This window comes from Bombina bombina, chromosome 8 (genome assembly GCF_027579735.1).
Source record: "Bombina bombina isolate aBomBom1 chromosome 8, aBomBom1.pri, whole genome shotgun sequence".
Taxonomy (NCBI): Eukaryota; Metazoa; Chordata; class Amphibia; order Anura; family Bombinatoridae; genus Bombina; species Bombina bombina.
The window spans coordinates 59,784,082-59,797,907 of record NC_069506.1 but is presented as its reverse complement, the minus strand read 5'-3'; positions in this window follow the sequence as shown (position 1 = coordinate 59,797,907).

The window sequence follows — 13,826 nt, the reverse complement described above, 5'->3', positions numbered from 1 at the left end:
ATGCTGCATCTCTTTCAGTGACATCACACCTCAGGTCAGACCCCAGGCCCTGCTGCTTCTCTGTCAGTGATATTAGACCTCAGATAAGACCCCTCGCCCTGCTGCTTCTCTGTCAGTAACAATATACCTTAGATCAGACCTCTGGTCATGCTGCATCTCTTTCAGTGACATCACACCTCAGGTCAGACCCCAGGCCCTGCTGCTTCTCTGTCAGTGATATTAAACCTTAGATCAGACTCCAGGCCCTGTTGCTTCTCTGTCAGTGACATTAGAGGTCAGATCAGACCCCAGGCCCTGCAGCCTCTCTGTCAGTGATATTAGAGGTCAGCTCAAACCCCAGGCCCTGCAGCCTCTCTTTCAGTGATGTCAGACCTCAGATCAGACCCCAGGCCCTGCTGCTTCTCTGTCAGTGACATTAGACCTCAGGTCAGACCCCAGGTCCTGCTGCTTCTCTGTCAGTGACATTAGACCTCAGATAAGACCCCTGGCCCTGCTGCCTCTCTGTCAGTGATCTCAGATGCATGGCCCTGCTTCCTCTCTGTCAGTGTCATGATTCACCTGTACCTTTAAGAGATCAGTGGGAGTGTACTGACCTCTAGCTCTGCTATTTAACAAACACCTGAACAGTTCAGTATTGAAGTCAAGCCTATGCTGGTTTAACCAGGACAAGCAATCTTCCTCCATAGGTTTACCCTATTCCTAAAGGATTTCAAGCCTACTGTTCCTATACAGATTCTACCTATTACCATAAGGAGGATATCTAGCTTCTTGTAAGACTTTAGATAAGCAAGTAAGTAACTTTTAACCTGAAGTAACAGCTCTGTTAAGTGAATTATCTGCACACTGCTATAGATGTGAGAGAGTCTGTTTACAAGTTGCTGCGTGAGTATCTCTGCGAAAGACACTGCTGCGTGAATATCTCTGCGCATAGACACTGCTGCGTGAATATCTCTGCGAAAGACACTGCTGCGTGAATATCTCTGAGAAAGATGCTGCTGCATGAATATCTCTGCGCACAGACGCTGCTGCGTGAGTATCTTTGCGCACAGATGCTGCTGCGTGAGTATCTCTGCGCACAGACGCTGCTGCGTGAGTATCTCTGCGCACAGACGCTGCTGCGTGAGTATCTCTGCGCACAGATCCTGCTGCGTGAGTATCTCTGCGCACAGACGCAGCTGCGTGAGTATCTCTGCGCACAGACGCGGCCGCGTGAGTATCTCTGCGCACAGACACGGCTGCGTGAGTATCTCTGCGGACAGGCGCTGCTGCGTGAGTATCTGCGCACAGACGGTGCTGCGTGAGTATCTCAGCGCACAGACGCTGCTGCGTGAGTATCTCTGTGCACAGACGCTGCTGCGTGAATATCTCTGCGCACAGACTCTGCTGCGTGAATATCTCTGCGCACAGACTCTGCTGCGTGAATATCTCTGCGCACAGACGCTTCTGCGTGAGTATCTATGCGCACAGACGTTCCTGCGTGAATATCTCTGCGCACAGACGCTGCTACATGAATTCCCTGCACTCACACCCTGCTGCCTGAGTATCTCTGGGCACAGACGCGGCTACCTGAGTATCTCTGCGCACAGACGTGGCTGCGTGAGTATCTCTGCGCACAGACCCTGCTGCGTTAGTATCTCTGCGCACAGACACGGCTGCGTGAGTATCTCTGCGCACAGACGCGGCTGCGTGAGTATCTCTGCGTACCAGCGCTGCTGCGTGAGTATCTCTGCGCACAGACGGTGCTGCGTGAGTATCTCTGCGCACAGATGGTGCTGCGTGAGTATCTCTGCGCACAGACGGTGCTGCGTGAGTATCTCTGCGCACAGACGCTGCTGAGTGAGTATCTCTGCGCACAGACGCTGCTGCGTGAATATCTCTGCGCACAGACGCTGCTGCGTGAATATCTCTGCGCACAGACGCTGCTGCGTGAGTATCTCTGCGCACAGACGGTGCTGCGTGAATATCTCTGCGCACAGACGCTGCTGCGTGAATATATCTCTGCGCACAGACGCTCCTGCGTGAATATCTCTGCGCACAGACGCTGCTGCGTGAGTATGTCTGTGCACAGACGCTGCTGCGTGAGTATCTCTGCGCACAGACCCTGCTGCGTGAGTATCTCTGCGCACAGACGCTGCTACCTGAGTATCTCTGCGCACAGACGTGGCTGCGTGAGTATCTCTGCGCACAGACCCTGCTGCGTTAGTATCTCTGCGCACAGACACGGCTGCGTGAGTATCTCTGCGCACAGACGCGGCTGCGTGAGTATCTCTGCGGACCAGCGCTGCTGCGTGAGTATCTCTGCGCACAGACGGTGCTGCGTGAGTATCTCTGCGCACAGACGGTGCTGCGTGAGTATCTCTGCGCACAGACGGTGCTGCGTGAGTATCTCTGCGCACAGACGGTGCTGCGTGAGTATCTCTGCGCACAGACGGTGCTGAGTGAGTATCTCTGCGCACAGACGCTGCTGCGTGAATATCTCTGCGCACAGACGCTGCTGCGTGAATATCTCTGCGCACAGACGCTGCTGCGTGAATATCTCTGCGCACAGACGCTGCTGCGTGAGTATCTCTGCGCACAGACGGTGCTGCGTGAATATCTCTGCGCACAGATGCTGCTGCGTGAATATATCTCTGCGCACAGACGCTCCTGCGTGAATATCTCTGCGCACAGACGCTGCTGCGTGAGTATGTCTGCGCACAGACGCTGCTGCGTGAGTATCTCTGCGCACAGACGCTGCTGCGTGAGTATCTCTGCGCACAGACGCTGCTGCGTGAGCATCTCTGCGCACAGACGCTGCTGCGTGAATATCTCTGCGCACAGACGCTGCTGCGTGAATATCTCTGCGCACAGACGCTGCTGCGTGAATATCTCTGCGCACAGACGCTGCTGCATGAATATCTCTGCGCACAGACGCTGCTGCGTGAATATCTCTGCGCACAGACGCTGCTGCGTGAGTATCTCTGCGCACAGACGTTGCTGCGTGAATATATCTCTGCGCACAGACCCTCCTGCGTGAATATCTCTGCGCACAGACGCTGCTGCGTGAGTATCTCTGCGCACAGACGCTGCTGCGTGAGTATCTCTGCGCACAGACGCTGCTGCGTGAATATCTCTGCGCACAGACGCTGCTGCGTGAATATCTCTGCGCACAGACGCTGCTGCGTGAGTATCTCTGCGCACAGACGTTGCTGCGTGAATATCTCTGCGCACAGACGCTGCTGCGTGAATATCTCTGCGCACAGACGCTCCTGCGTGAATATCTCTGCGCACAGACGCTGCTGCGTGAATATCTCTGCGCACAGACGCTGCTACGTGAATTCCCTGCACTCACACCCTGCTGCCTGAGTATCTCTGCGCACAGACACGGCTACCTGAGTATCTCTGCGCACAGACGCTGCTACGTGAATATTTCTGCACACAGACGCTGCTACGTAAATATTTCTCGAACAGACGCTGCTGCGTGAATTCCATGCACTCAGACGCTGCTGATTAAATATCTCAGCACTCAGGCGCTGCTGTGTGAATAAACTGCACGCTGTCTGTAGTTTTCCTGTGTGAAAGTCAGAAGTGGTATATTTAGAGCTGCAGCTGTGTAAAATCTAAACTGCACACAGCTCCTGATAGATTCTAATTCTACCAGACGTTTTCCTGTGTGCATCACACATAATGGGGTCGATCCGATATAGATCGTAGTTTGCGGCGCAAGCGAGGGAACCCGCGTCGCCTGCAGTTTCAGCTCGCAACTCGAGCTATCCCATATATGTCGCCGTCAGATGCTAACGTGCCGTAAGTCTGACAAACCAGCGATGTCCAGAAATCTACGCAAGTACAAATTTCTGGCGTCGCCAGTGACTTGCGGCACGTTAGAAACTGCCGGCGCCTACAAAACCTGACTAAAGTCTAAATCACCCGCACTGTCTAACACGCCTCCCTAACATAGCCCGACACGTCTAACACGCCTCCCTAACATAGCCCGACACGTCTAACCCTCTATCCGCTATCCCCCCTCACTAGCCTAACAATAAAATATGTATTAACCCCTAAACCGCCGCTCCCGGAGCCCGCCGCTACCTAATAAAGTTATTAACCCCTAAACCGCCGCCAGCTATATTAAATCTATAACCCCCTAAAGTGAGCTCCTAACACCGCTGCCATCTACCTTACCTACCCCCTAAAGTGAGCCCCTACCCCGCCGCTATCTATTTTAAAATTATTAACCCCTAATCTAATCTCCCTACCCCACCGCCATCTATATTAAATTATTTAACCCCTAAAATACTAAACTATCCCTACCACTAAACCTAAGTCTAACCCTACAAATAGCCCTGAAAAGGGCTTTTTGCATGGCATTGCCCCAAAGTAACAGCTCTTTTGCCAGCCCTTAAAAGGGCTTTTGGCGGGGCTTTGTCACAAAGTAAACTGCTCTTTTGCCTACAATCTACATCCCCCTACACCGCGGCCACCTATAATAAATGTATTAACCCCTAATCTAATCCCCCTACACCGCCGCCAGCTATATTAACTATATTAACCCTAATTATATTAGGGTTAATATAGTTAATATAGTTATTATATTATATATATTAACTATATTAACCCTAATTATATTATATATATTATATTATATATTATATATATATTAAGTATAATAACCCTATCTAACTCTAACATCCTAACTAAACTCTTATTAAAATAAATCTAATATTAATATTATTAATTAAAATATTCCTATTTAAATCTAAATACTTACCTATAAAATAAACCCTAAGATAGCTACAATGTAATTAATAATTACATTATAGCTATGTTAGGGTTTATATTTATTTTACAGGTAAATTGTTAATTATTTTAACTAGGTATAATAGCTATTAAATAGTTATTACCTATTTAATAGCTACCTAGTTAAAATAATTACCCAATTACCTGTAAAATAAATCCTAACCTAAGTTACAAATACACCTACACTATCAATAAATTAAAGAAACTACAAATATCTATCTAAAAATACAATTAAATAAACTAAACTAAATTACAAAAAAAACCCCCACTAAATTACAAAAAATAAAAAAAAGATTACAAGATTTTTAAGCTAATTACACCTATTCTAAGCCCCCTAATAAAATAATAAACCCCCAAAATAAAAAAAATTCCCTACCCTATTCTAAATTAAAAAAAGTTCAAAGCTCTTTTACCTTACCAGCCCTTAAAAGGGCCTTTTGTGGGGGCATGCCCCAAAGAAAACTGCTCTTTTGCCTGCAAAAAAACACACAATACCACCCCCCAACATTACAACCCACCACCCACATACCCCTAATCTAACCCAAACCCCCCTTAAATAAACCTAACACTACCCCCCCTGAAGATCTCCCTACCTTGTATTCACCCCGCCGGGCAGAACTCCTCATCCGATCCGGGCGATGTCTTCCAGCAAGCGGCAGTGAAGTCTTCTTCCTTCCGGGCGATGTCTTGAAGCAAGCGGCAGAGAGTCTTCTTCCATCGGCGACGTCTTCAAGCAAATCGGCATCTTCAATCTTCTTACTTCGCTCCTCCGCCGCGGAGCATCCTTCCGGCACGACGACTTCCCGACGAATGAGGTTCCTTTAAATGATGTCATCCAAGATGGCGTCCGCCGAATTCCGATTGGCTGATAGGATTCTATCAGCCAATCGGAATTAAGGTAGAAAAATCTGATTGGCTGATTGAATCAGCCAATCAGATTCAAGTTCAATCCGATTGGCTGAACCAATCAGCCAATCGGAATTCGGCGGACGCCATCTTGGATGACGTCATTTAAAGGAACTGCATTCGTCGGGAAGTCGTCGTGCCGGAAGGATGCTCCGCGGCGGAGGAGCGAAGTAAGAAGATTGAGCGCACAGACGCTCCTGCGTGAATATCTCTGCGCACAGACGCTGCTGCGTGAGTATGTCTGCGCACAGACGCTGCTGCGTGAGTATCTCTGCGCACAGACGCTGCTGCGTGAGTATCTCTGCGCACAGACGCTGCTGCGTGAGCATCTCTGCGCACAGACGCTGCTGCGTGAATATCTCTGCGCACAGACGCTGCTGCGTGAATATCTCTGCGCACAGACGCTGCTGCGTGAATATCTCTGCGCACAGACGCTGCTGCGTGAATATCTCTGCGCACAGACGCTGCTGCGTGAGTATCTCTGCGCACAGACGTTGCTGCGTGAATATATCTCTGCGCACAGACCCTCCTGCGTGAATATCTCTGCGCACAGACGCTGCTGCGTGAGTATCTCTGCGCACAGACGCTGCTGCGTGAGTATCTCTGCGCACAGACGCTGCTGCGTGAATATCTCTGCGCACAGACGCTGCTGCGTGAATATCTCTGCGCACAGACGCTGCTGCGTGAGTATCTCTGCACACAGACGTTGCTGCGTGAATATCTCTGCGCACAGACGCTGCTGCGTGAATATCTCTGCGCACAGACGCTGCTGCGTGAGTATCTCTGCGCACAGACGTTGCTGCGTGAATATATCTCTGCGCACAGACCCTCCTGCGTGAATATCTCTGCGCACAGACGCTGCTGCGTGAGTATCTCTGCGCACAGACGCTGCTGCGTGAGTATCTCTGCGCATAGACGCTGCTGCGTGAATATCTCTGCGCACAGACGCTGCTGCGTGAATATCTCTGCGCACAGACACTGCTGCGTGAGTATCTCTGCACACAGACGTTGCTGCGTGAATATCTCTGCGCACAGACGCTGCTGCGTGAATATCTCTGCGCACAGACGCTCCTGCGTGAATATCTCTGCGCACAGACGCTGCTGCGTGAATATCTCTGCGCACAGACGCTGCTACGTGAATTCCCTGCACTCACACCCTGCTGCCTGAGTATCTCTGCGCACAGACACGGCTACCTGAGTATCTCTGCGCACAGACGCTGCTACGTGAATATTTCTGCACACAGACGCTGCTACGTAAATATTTCTCGAACAGACGCTGCTGCGTGAATTCCATGCACTCAGACGCTGCTGATTAAATATCTCAGCACTCAGGCGCTGCTGTGTGAATAAACTGCACGCTGTCTGTAGTTTTCCTGTGTGAAAGTCAGAAGTGGTATATTTAGAGCTGCAGCTGTGTAAAATCTAAACTGCACACAGCTCCTGATAGATTCTAATTCTACCAGACGTTTTCCTGTGTGCATCACACATAATGGGGTCGATCCGATATAGATCGTAGTTTGCGGCGCAAGCGAGGGAACCCGCGTCGCCTGCAGTTTCAGCTCGCAACTCGAGCTATCCCATATATGTCGCCGTCAGATGCTAACGTGCCGTAAGTCTGACAAACCAGCGATGTCCAGAAATCTACGCAAGTACAAATTTCTGGCGTCGCCAGTGACTTGCGGCACGTTAGAAACTGCCGGCGCCTACAAAACCTGACTAAAGTCTAAATCACCCGCACTGTCTAACACGCCTCCCTAACATAGCCCGACACGTCTAACACGCCTCCCTAACATAGCCCGACACGTCTAACCCTCTATCCGCTATCCCCCCTCACTAGCCTAACAATAAAATATGTATTAACCCCTAAACCGCCGCTCCCGGAGCCCGCCGCTACCTAATAAAGTTATTAACCCCTAAACCGCCGCCAGCTATATTAAATCTATAACCCCCTAAAGTGAGCTCCTAACACCGCTGCCATCTACCTTACCTACCCCCTAAAGTGAGCCCCTACCCCGCCGCTATCTATTTTAAAATTATTAACCCCTAATCTAATCTCCCTACCCCACCGCCATCTATATTAAATTATTTAACCCCTAAAATACTAAACTATCCCTACCACTAAACCTAAGTCTAACCCTACAAATAGCCCTGAAAAGGGCTTTTTGCATGGCATTGCCCCAAAGTAACAGCTCTTTTGCCAGCCCTTAAAAGGGCTTTTGGCGGGGCTTTGTCACAAAGTAAACTGCTCTTTTGCCTACAATCTACATCCCCCTACACCGCGGCCACCTATAATAAATGTATTAACCCCTAATCTAATCCCCCTACACCGCCGCCAGCTATATTAACTATATTAACCCTAATTATATTAGGGTTAATATAGTTAATATAGTTATTATATTATATATATTAACTATATTAACCCTAATTATATTATATATATTATATTATATATTATATATATATTAAGTATAATAACCCTATCTAACTCTAACATCCTAACTAAACTCTTATTAAAATAAATCTAATATTAATATTATTAATTAAAATATTCCTATTTAAATCTAAATACTTACCTATAAAATAAACCCTAAGATAGCTACAATGTAATTAATAATTACATTATAGCTATGTTAGGGTTTATATTTATTTTACAGGTAAATTGTTAATTATTTTAACTAGGTATAATAGCTATTAAATAGTTATTACCTATTTAATAGCTACCTAGTTAAAATAATTACCCAATTACCTGTAAAATAAATCCTAACCTAAGTTACAAATACACCTACACTATCAATAAATTAAAGAAACTACAAATATCTATCTAAAAATACAATTAAATAAACTAAACTAAATTACAAAAAAAACCCCCACTAAATTACAAAAAATAAAAAAAAGATTACAAGATTTTTAAGCTAATTACACCTATTCTAAGCCCCCTAATAAAATAATAAACCCCCAAAATAAAAAAAATTCCCTACCCTATTCTAAATTAAAAAAAGTTCAAAGCTCTTTTACCTTACCAGCCCTTAAAAGGGCCTTTTGTGGGGGCATGCCCCAAAGAAAACTGCTCTTTTGCCTGCAAAAAAACACACAATACCACCCCCCAACATTACAACCCACCACCCACATACCCCTAATCTAACCCAAACCCCCCTTAAATAAACCTAACACTACCCCCCCTGAAGATCTCCCTACCTTGTATTCACCCCGCCGGGCAGAACTCCTCATCCGATCCGGGCGATGTCTTCCAGCAAGCGGCAGTGAAGTCTTCTTCCTTCCGGGCGATGTCTTGAAGCAAGCGGCAGAGAGTCTTCTTCCATCGGCGACGTCTTCAAGCAAATCGGCATCTTCAATCTTCTTACTGCGCTCCTCCGCCGCGGAGCATCCTTCCGGCACGACGACTTCCCGACGAATGAGGTTCCTTTAAATGATGTCATCCAAGATGGCGTCCGCCGAATTCCGATTGGCTGATAGGATTCTATCAGCCAATCGGAATTAAGGTAGAAAAATCTGATTGGCTGATTGAATCAGCCAATCAGATTCAAGTTCAATCCGATTGGCTGAACCAATCAGCCAATCGGAATTCGGCGGACGCCATCTTGGATGACGTCATTTAAAGGAACTGCATTCGTCGGGAAGTCGTCGTGCCGGAAGGATGCTCCGCGGCGGAGGAGCGAAGTAAGAAGATTGAAGATGCCGATTTGCTTGAAGACGTCGCCGATGGAAGAAGACTCTCTGCCGCTTGCTTCAAGACATCGCCCGGATGGAAGAAGACTTCACTGCCGCTTGCTGGAACACATCGCCTGGATCGGATGAGGCGTTCGGCCCGGCTGGGTGAATACAAGGTAGGGAGATCTTCAGGGGGGTAGTGTTAGGTTTATTTAAGGGGGGTTTGGGTTAGATTAGGGGTATGTGGGTGGTGGGTTGTAATGTTGGGGGGTGGTATTGTGTTTTTTTTTGCAGGCAAAAGAGCAGTTTTCTTTGGGGCATGCCCCCACAAAAGGCCCTTTTAAGGGCTGGTAAGGTAAAAGAGCTTTGAACTTTTTTTAATTTAGAATAGGGTAGGGAATTTTTTTATTTTGGGGGGCTTTATTATTTTATTAGGAGGCTTAGAATAGGTGTAATTAGCTTAAAAATCTTGTAATCTTTTTTTTATTTTTTGTAATGTAGTGTTTGTTTTTTTTATAATTTAGTTTAGTTTATTTAATTGAATTTTTAGATAAATATTTGTAGTTTATTTAATTTATTGATAGTGTAGGTGTATTTGTAACTTAGGTTAGGATTTATTTTACAGGTAATTGGGTAATTATTTTAACTAGGTAGCTCTTAAATAGTTCATAACTATTTAATAGCTATTATACCTAGTTAAAATAATTAACAATTTACCTGTAAAATAAATATAAACCCTAACATAGCTATAATGTAATTATTAATTATATTGTAGCTATCTTAGGGTTTATTTTATAGGTAAGTATTTAGATTTAAATAGGAATATTTTAGTTTATAATATGAATTAGATTTATTTAATAAGAATTTAGTTAGGGGTGTTAGGGTTATATAGAGTTAATATAGTTAATATAAATACTATAGTAACTATATTAACTATATTAACCGTAATATAATTAGGGTTAATATAGTTAATATATATAATGTAATAACTATATTAACTATAATATACTTAGGGTTAATATAGATAATATAGCTGGCGGCGGGGTAGGTAGATTAAATTAGGGGTTAATAATTTTAATATAGATGGCGGCGGTGTAAGGGGTTCACATTAGGGGATAGATCAGTTAGATGGTGGCGGTTTTAGGGGTTCACATTAGGGGATAGATCAGTTAGATGGTGGCGGTTTTAGGGGCTCACAGTAGGGGGTTAGTTTATGTAGATGGCGGCGGTTTAGGGGTTAAATACTTTATTAGGGATTGCGGCGGGGGATCGCGGTTGACAGGGAGATAGACATTGCGCATGCGTTAGGTGTTAGGTTTATTTAGCAGCCAGTTTAGGGAGTTACGGGGCTCCAATAGTCAGCGTAAGGCTTCTTACGGCTGCTTTTTGTGGCGAGGTGAAAATGGAGTAAGATTTCTCCATTTTCGCCACGTAAGTCCTTACGCTGTATATTGGATACCAAATTGCGCGGGTTTGGTATACCTGCCTATGGCCCAAAAAACTACGGGCGACGGCAGAAATATACGCGCGTAACTTCTAGGTTACGCCGTATATAGGATACCAAACCCGCGCAAATATTGGCGTCGCCAACTTTTGCGGGCGACGATTTTTATCGGATCAACCCCAATAAGTCTATCTAAGCTTCAGCTACAGTACTTCTGTGAATTCCAGTATCAGCTGTGTTTACCTGTATTTCATTCATTGTTTCAGCTAACCTACTACATTCCTTTTCTGCACTCCAAAGCTAAGAGATATATTTCTCCTCTTACTTCCACACTTAAGGAAAGTTAAAACCTGTTTTGCATTGTAATCTGTTCACTTGAAACCTTCCTAGAGAAATTATATTGCTGCTGACCACCAAAGGGAGCTTGTGCTCTTGCTCTTATGTTAAAGGTATCTCTGCGCACAGACGCACGATACCTTTAGTTCTGTGTGTGGGTGCGAGGGTGCGCATGCGGCCAAGTTAATAATAGGCTGTGTGAGGGTGCGCGGACGGCCAAGTTAATTTTTGTGGGTATAATAGGCTGTGTGTGGGTGCGAGGGTGCGGGTTTGCGTGTTAAGGGTTGCTGTGTGTGGGTGCGAGGGTGCGCGTGCGGCCAAGTTTGTGGGTGTGTGTTAGGTTTAGCTTTCAACTAAGAATATCAAGAGAACAAAGCAAATTTGATGATAAAAGTAAATTAGAAAGTTGTTTAAAATGACATGCCCTATCTGAATCATGAAAGTTTAATCAGTGACATTAGACCTCAAGTCAGACCCCAACAGCTACTGCTTCTCTGTCAGTGAAATTAGACCTCAGATCAGACCCCAGGCCCTGCTGCTTCTCTGTCAGTGACATCATATCTCAGATCAGACCCAGGCCCTGCTGCTTCTCTGTCAGTGACATTAGACCTCAGATCAGGCCCCAGGCCCTGCTGCTTCTATGTCAGTGACATTAGACCTCAGATCAGACCCCAGGCCCTGCTGCTTCTCTGTCAGTGACATTAGACCTCAGATTAGACCCCAGACCCTGCTGCTTCTCTGTCAGTGACATCATATCTCAGATCAGACCCAGGCCCTTCTGCTTCTATGTCAGTGACATTAGACCTCAGATCAGACCCCAGGCCCTGCTGCTTCTCTGTCAGTGACATTAGACCTCAGATTAGACCCCAGACCCTGCTGCTTCTCTGTCAGTGACATCATATCTCAGATCAGACCCAGGCCCTGCTGCTTCTCTGTCAGTGACATTAGACCTCAGATCAAGCCCCAGGCCCTGCTGCTTCTATGTCAGTGACATTAGACCTCAGATCAGGCCTCAGGCCCTGCTGCTTCTATGTCAGTGACATTAGACCTCAGATCAGGCCCCAGGTCCTGCTGCTTCTCTGTCAGTGACATTAAACCTCAGATCAGACCCCAGGCCCTGCTGCTTCTCTGTCAGTGACATTAGACCTCAGATCAGACCCCAGTCCCTGCTGCTTCTCTGTCAGTGACATTAGACCTCAGATCAGGCCCCAGGTCCTGCTGCTTCTCTGTCAGTGACATTAAACCTCAGATCAGACCCCAGGCCCTGCTGCTTCTCCGTCAGTGACATTAGACCTCAGATCAGACCCCACACCCTGCTGCTTCTCTGTCAGTGACATCAGACCCCAGGCCCTGCTGCTTCTCTGTCAGTGACATCAGACCCCAGGCCCTGCAGCTTCTCTGTCAGTGACATTAGATTTCAGATCAGACCCAGGCCCTGCTGCTTCTCTGTCAGTGACATTAGACCTCAGATCAGGCCCCAGGCCCTGCTGCTTCTCTGTCAGACACATTAGACCTCAGATCAGACCCCAGGCCCTGCTGCTTCTCCGTCAGTGACATTAGACCTCAGATCAGACCCCAGGTCCTGCTGCTTCTCTGTCAGACACATTAGACCTCAGATCAGACCCCAGGCCCTGCTGCTTCTCCGTCAGTGACATTAGACCCCAGATCAGACCCCAGGTCCTGCTGCTTCTCTGTCAGACACATTAGACCTCAGATCAGACCCCAGGCCCTGCTGCTTCTCTGTCAGTGACATTAGACCTCAGATCAGACCCCAGGCCCTGATGCTTCTCTGTCAGACACATTAGACCTCAGATCAGACCCCAGGCCCTGCTGCTTCTCCGTCAGTGACATTAGACCTCAGATCAGACCCCAGGCCCTGCTGCTTCTCTGTCAATGACATTAGACCTCAGATCAGATCCCTGTTTAAAAATCAATATAAAGAGTTTTGATTTAACCTTTTTTAAGCAAAAAAAAAACATGTTTTGTGTTTCAAAAGTGCTCTTTTATGCGACTGACCTATTTAGTGTAAAATCCTACATAAAGCTTTAAATCTCTTCAAAGATAGAATTTGTAAAACTTCCTAGATAAATAAAATGGTCATAGAACAGTGTGATACCATCTCTAAAGGGAAAGATATTGTAACCTAGTGAAAAGTATCAGAGTATAAAAGACTTCCCCCTCCTCATCTTATAAAGAAGCAACATTGTTACACTAAATATACCTAACCTATAAAGTGTCAAGGCTCTGAGAATACTACACTAGGCTAATTACACCATAGGGATCAGTTTACAGCTCATGCACATGGCTAACACTCTAATCTGTCCTATGTGTCACCTTATACTAAGCCTGTCACAGTTAGCAAATGCCGTTTTGTTCTGTGATTGGTTAGCAGTGGGCCCTTTTGTCCTGTGATTGGTTAGCAGTGGGCCCTTTTGTACTGTGATTGGTTAGCAATGGGCCCTTTTGTCCTGTGATTGGTTAGCTGTGGGCCCTTTTGTCCTGTGATTGGTTAGCTGTGGGCCCTTTTGTTCTGTGATTGGTTAGCAGTGGGCCCTTTTGTTCTGTGATTGGTTAGCAGTGGTCCCTTTTTTCTGTGATTGGTTAGCTGTAAGCCCTTTTGTTCTGATACTCAGACAAGCCGGGTCAAGAATCAAAGTGAGTAGTCAGACAAGCCAAGGTCAGGACCACAAAT